Source organism: Castanea sativa, chromosome 7 (genome assembly GCF_040712315.1).
Source record: "Castanea sativa cultivar Marrone di Chiusa Pesio chromosome 7, ASM4071231v1".
NCBI lineage: Eukaryota > Viridiplantae > Streptophyta > Magnoliopsida > Fagales > Fagaceae > Castanea > Castanea sativa.
The window spans coordinates 32,108,545-32,115,305 of record NC_134019.1 but is presented as its reverse complement, the minus strand read 5'-3'; the positions used below and the strand labels follow the sequence as shown (position 1 = coordinate 32,115,305).

Sequence of the window (6,761 nt, the reverse complement as noted above, 5' to 3'; positions counted from 1 at the left end):
TGAAACCAACTCTACCTAGTCCAACCGATGTAATTGACTTAATAACAACCATAATTAACAAGGTCTAATACATATATAAAACATATGACCAGTGGTGGAGTTAGGAATTTTTCGTAGCAGAGACCAAGTTAAATATAATAATATTCTTAAATTTTTACATAAATTAACTTTAACTCACTTAGGTTGTGTCATGGGATCGTTCATGGTACTAAAACTATTTATGATTGATCTTGAACTAATTTTTTAATCTTTATTTATTTTATTTTTGTATATACCATTAAAAAATCACTCAAAAACTCATTCCAATATCACATTCAAAGAATGTAATATTCCTTAAATCCATATATTTGAGCTAGTATAGGGTTTCAACATCGGGATTCATATTCTAGATAAAGAATTGTGTAGTATTCTCCAAATCTTAAACATTTTTTTCTCTTAAATTAAATATGTATCAATTGTAGATTGGTTTCTCATTAAATTACCTACACACACATATATATGTGTATATATATATATACACAGTGGCGGAGCCAGGATTTTAGTCTAGAGGGGGCAATATTAAAAGTGAAATTAATCTAAAAAATACTAATAAAAAAATAATAACAAAATAAATAAAAAATTATAAGCAAATATGAATATATTTCATATTATTAAAATAAATAAACAAAAATAACAAATTCATTGCTACTAAAAAATTTACAAATTGATGGAGTAAAAATGTGATTAGTGTTACTTAAAAAAACATAATGAATAAATGTTTGAAATTATTTTTTTTATTGGTGACATGCTAATTTGTAAGATATAAGTAGTAAAATATGTAGTATCCTAGCATCATTCAAGAATAAAATGCTATAAAAAGTATCATAAATAGTAAAAATTGTGTAAATAATAATATAAAATTAAAATTTAAAAAAAATAGTGAAATAGATGATGTAGGACAAGACAAAAGTTTGGTGTTTGTGAACTTTTTTTTCCTTTCTTTTTCTTGAGAGTCACGTTCAACCAAGAAGTCATTTTTTTTTCTTTTTTTTTTTCCTCCATGTCAGTAAGTACTTGAGTACTGATGCTAAAAAATTTTAGGAGTCAGGGGGCAAGTGCCCCCCCTTGGCCCCCCGGCTCCGCCAGTGTATATATATATATATATATATATATTAAAACCTGAATATTAAATTTTAAATACTAATTATATATAGTCACTTTTTCACTTAAAAAATGTAAAATATTATTTATTCTCAAAAAATAAAAGAATTTGTTTATATATTAATGCTTCAACAGTCTATAATTACACATTCTGCAAACAATATTATTTTTAGATCTAACATAAATATATAAACAAACATATAACAAATAGCAACAACACTAATCATGGTAAAATAAGCAAACAAATAAGTTAGTAACCTTTGTTGAAAAGTAAAATATAATATAAAAATAGTAGAAAAGAGCATCCACAGCAGTGGATCTAAAATTTTAGCAATTTAGCTATACAAAAAGTTACTTTATCTATTTTACCTATACACTTTACAAAACATGCTGCAGCAGTGCATCTATTTTAGCTTTCAACACAATAAAATAATATAAACATCACAATAAAATAATATATTTCCTACAATAAAATAATATATCCCACAACTCAAAAAATATTCATACAACCAACCACAACCACCTTTACCATCAGCCACAGTCACAACAACCACCACCACCACCACCAGTCCACAGCAGCAAAAAAAAAAAAAAAAACCAACCGAAATCTCCAATCTTTTTCCTCAACCCAGACCAAACAAAATCACCAATTATAAACAAAATAAAAATCATCAATCATAGAACTGGGCTTCGGTGAGGAGGACAATGTCGGCGTGGGTCTGATCGGCGTGGGTCTGATCGGCGGCGAGCTTGCGTGGAGCTGAATCGGCGTGGGTCTGATCGGCGGCGAGCTTGCGTGGAGCTGAATCGGCCTGGGTCTGATCGGCGGCGAGCTTGCGTGGGTCTCAGCTGATCGGCGTCGGCGTGGGTCTCAGCTGATCGGCGTCGGCGTGGGTGAGCTTCAGAGTGTGATTGTGAAATGGAAATGGAGAGGAGAGAGTGAAATGAAAATGGAGAGGAGAGGAGAGAGTGAAATGGGAGAGAGTAGCTTCAGTGCCTGAATAAAAAATTTTTTTTTTTTTATAACTTTCAGCTACAGTGCTCATGTATTGATACATGAGCACTGTAGCGCAAAGCTAAAATTTTTTAGCTTTGCCTCCACTGCTGCATGTGGGTTTTTGGGGTTTGAGTGGAGCTAAAATAGCAATATAGCTATTTAGCTCCACTGCTGTGAATGCTCTAAATTGGTACTGTGTGGCGTCATCTACAAGCTAAATAAACACTTTTTTTTTTTATTAAAAGAGAGATACTTTTAAGTCTTTTTCATCCAAATAGATAGAGATCTAGACAAAAAATAAAACTGAATACAGAGAAACAGAATTATACCACATTACCACTGGTCTACTGGCCACTATTCTAGATCGAGGTTGCCGGTCATTGATTCACTTGAACGGAGGTTGGAGTGTAGCAAATGACAAGAACCAAATAAAACTGTTGAGTTCGTTGCAGTGCTGAGACTGCAGCGGCAGCAGTAGTAAGGAATTTTTTGATATATTCATATTTATTTTAAGTAAATAACCTATATATGTCAAAGATTTTTATTTTTGAAATTTGGAGGAGCTAAATGGACTGGATTTTTAAAAAATATTTTTTTTGGGTTTTTCTTAATGAATCTTAAGATATGTGAGAGACAAGTGAATTTTAACTAGTTGTTTTGTAGTGCTCCGCCACTACATATGACACTCGTACTAAGATTGCCCATGTTGTGGCCTGCTTAACTCGGTTTGGCCACTGGTGGCATTGGTGTCATCTCTATTTTTTACTATGAATCGAATCGGCATGGAAAGTTCTCAGTCGATGGTAGCTTTTTCAGCGGCACTTTCTTCCATCGACATCTTAATTTGATCGCTTTCTTCCTTTGGTGCTTCTTCAGTTCAGTCTTTAGATAATGTTACAGTAATTGTCTTCTTTTTAATATTCAATTATTCAAATTATATTGGTTGTATAATTTTTTAGATACTCACGTGCTCGTTCATGTAATCATGTATTAGTCTCTATTCTTTTATTTGAATATATATATATATATATATATTCTTATGTGGCACAATTTTATTGTAGAGCATAAATAGAGCATTTACGCTGAATTTTTATTGAATTTAATATCCAAACATGATCAGTCTTTCCAATTGCATAAAATTCAAAAGCTTTTCTATATGAAGTCAATATTACATCAAAGCATTGCATCAATGCAAGACTATCAGACTATCGGCATATAGAAGTACACTTATTCACTCTCATCTCATAGATTTATTTAGCACTCATTGCTTATCTTAAGGAAATAATAGAAAACAAATCTTGCTCGCAACAACTTTAGAAAGTAAATATGGGGGAAAAAAAAACCCTAGGTAGGTAGTAGGTAGCACGTAGCAATAAAACTTCCTTAGCTCCTTCATCATCAATGCCATTGGCGAAACAGTGGCATGGCAAAGAACTTCATCTGCCCAGCCTTGCAATGATAGCCATCACGCTCACCACAAGCAAAATAGTAGGGTTGCAACTTTTTCAACACAAATTCAAATCCCTCGCCCCCTCCTTGTGTTGTATTGGCCACCATTGTTGCCCTTCTTAAATCGCACGTTAAGAAGCTCCAAAGGTTTGGTAGCAAGTATACACTGTGAGGAATTGTGGAGTCGTTTGTTGGTGGATCATACTTGAACACTGCAACAACCACATTGTCATCATATTAAAAAAGAGAAGAAGTTATAGCATATGATATGGGGAGCCACCGCATTTGAATTTTACCCCTTGAAGTTATAGGGTGTGTAAAATTTAACTTTTCTAAATAAATAAATAAAAACAAAAAAGACTAAGGTGCAAAACACATTCTTGAAGTTTGGAAGGTTTTAAATTTTAAATTTTAAAGTTTCAAAATTTGAATTTTACCACCTGAAATTATATTCTGTTTGCATCAACAATCCATGTGTTCATATTTCCATTTGCCACTTGTGTTTGTTTATCTAATAAAACAATGCCATGTGGCATAATGAAAATGACATGACATTATAAAAATGATGTAAATTCATTTTATTGAAATAATTAAACACATGTAACAAGCTTATGTGGTATTTAATGAAATATGGATAGAAAGGCTGCTAATGCAAATAGAATATAAATTCAAAGGGCAAAATCCAAAATTTAAAACTTTAGAGTATAAAATTCAAAACCCTCTAAACTTTAGGGATGTGTTTCGCACCTTAACCTCTTTTTTTTCTTTATCTAGAAAAGTTAAATTTTACACACCTACTATTAGGAAAAGTACAAACAATCATAGTGAATTTGTTCATGTAAACCAACGCATTATTAACACGATTATTTTTCTTTCTAAAAAACTCACAACTCATACAAGAATATTTATTAGTATTTCTTAATTAATGTCTTTAGGACACTTGTTAAAAGAACAAAAGTTGGTGATAAAACCTAGATGACACTTTGACAAACAATAGTAATAAACAAGGAATGTCAACTCACCTAGAGTATCATTTAGGTAAAAGGGGCCATTTTTTAGAGCCCAATTGGTGTAGTTGAAGTTTAATTGCCAGTTCTCTGAGCCACCTACAACGATCTTTCTGGGTCCTGGTATATCATTTTGGCTTTGGGGAGGGCCTCCTTTGAAAGGCCAATTGGTATAGTTAAAGCCAAAATGCCAATCTTTGTTGGCCATACTAACAGCCAACATGGAAGCAGTTAGCATCAAGATGAGGCTCAATGAAAAAGTGGAACCACCCATATCTTCTACTAGAGTGCTAGTTGCAACTCAAGGGGTGAAATTATAGGGTGATACTATAAAGGAGATGGTGTAACAATAGATGTTGGCAATGACAAGATGATGAGTTCATTGGTATTTATAGCCATAGAAGGAAGACTAAAGAGGAAGGTAGTGAGCACTTACCTCAAAGAAGGAAGGGAGAGTAGTGAGAAAGGGATTGTGCAAAATAGCCAAATTGACATTTTTCAAGATTGGGTAGGTTAAAGATTCTAAACATAGAGCTAAGCTCTTTTATGAGAAATTATTAGATCTTTCGGATGAAGCTCGACCTAATAATTTCTCCTATTTAGAGAATATTTTTGAATGATTCTAGAGATGAAGTTTGGTTGAGGAAGACCTTTGGGGTTCTTTACCTCCTTTTGGAAATGGGGTCAACCTAGCTTGCAAGATTTTCTTTTGATTTGAACCATTATTTTAGTGATATTATTGGTGGAATTATAACATAACATAACATAATTTCTTTTATAATAAAAAGTAGGTTAAGATGAAATAACTTTTTATAAGGAATTATTAGGTCTTTTAGGTGGAATTCAACCTAATAATTTCTCCTAATTAGGGGATATTTATGAATGATTCTAAATATGAAGTTTGGTTAGAAAGACTTTTGGGATTCTTTGCCTCCTTTTGGGAATAGGGTCAAGTTGGTTTGTGAGATTTTTTTTAAATTTTTTTTAATAGAATTTTAATCTATGACGTACGTCTGCTTCTGTGATTTTTTCTATTTATCATCAGACCAAAACACTAATTGGTTTTTTTTTTTTAATAGGCCGAGATTGAACTTCAGATTTCTTATTCAACCATTATTTTAGTAATATTATTAGTGTATTGATAACATGACATAATTTCTTTTATAATAAAAAGAAGTTCAAGATGAAAATAACTTTATATGAATGATCTTGATCCTTATTGTTATACTAAAGATTGTTTAGGTCCAAATAGATCCTTCATTACTATCCTATAGACATAAAAAAATATTATTAAAGCACTCAATTATCAAATAAGAAAATATCCTAAGAGCTGCAAATCTGCAATTGGGTTGGTGAAAATGGAAGGAAATTCTTCCTTCAACAAAAAAAAGTGGCAACCCAGAAATGCTACAACCGTTTTTCCATTATGTATTAATCTTTCTAAGGTAAGAAATTTGACCAAGGAAAAGTCAATGCTAAATGCAAATTCAGGGAAGGATTGCGGCTTTAACTGAAATGCACTGAGAAACGTGGATGAGAACTAAAGTCTAAAGAACTCGTTATTAAAAAAAGTCTAAACAGCTGATTATACTTTGGGGGTGACGTGGTGATGATGGTTTTATAGCGCATGCAATATTATCATTTGTTCAGTAAAATTGTCATGAAAAATGGATTCATTCTTTCGTTGTTAATTCAAGTTTCAACAACCTCTTTTTCAACAAAAAAAAAAAATCAACAACCTTATTAGTGATTCATAAAATAAAATTAAAAAAAGAAACCAACATCAACAACTTTATTACTGTGGGTTCAATCTTTACCTACACCAAAAATCAATTAATATTTTGGTCTGATGATAAAAAGTTATCATTTGGAGTGAATGTCATAGATTGTGAAATTCTCTCTCTCAAAAAAAAAAAAGCTTTATTACAAACATATTTGGGTCTCTAAGATTAGGGCTCTTTGCTTCAACTTTTGGAAATAATTCTTTCTCTTTGGAGTAAATTTTCATTTTTTTTACAACAGAAATAGGGGGGAGATTTGATGCAAATTATTTTTGCAAATAGAATTTAACTATGTTTTTGATTTATAAGACTCCCAACTCTTAAGAGCATTTTTTTTTATACAAAATAGAATTTCTACTCTAGCCTAATCTAATTGTATATGTGTGT

At 31.7% G+C, this 6,761-nt stretch overlaps 1 long non-coding RNA gene across 1 annotated transcript; it reads right to left on the bottom strand.

Annotated features, from left to right (window-relative positions):
* Window positions 1-3,266: 3,266 nt before the first annotated feature.
* On the bottom strand, window positions 3,267-4,954 carry LOC142643833 (uncharacterized). Its single transcript, XR_012845925.1, has 2 exons — window positions 4,609-4,954; window positions 3,267-3,798 (listed from the first exon to the last, which is right to left on the bottom strand). It is a non-coding gene; the product is annotated as an uncharacterized LOC142643833 (long non-coding RNA).
* Between the last annotated feature and the right edge of the window lie 1,807 nt (window positions 4,955-6,761).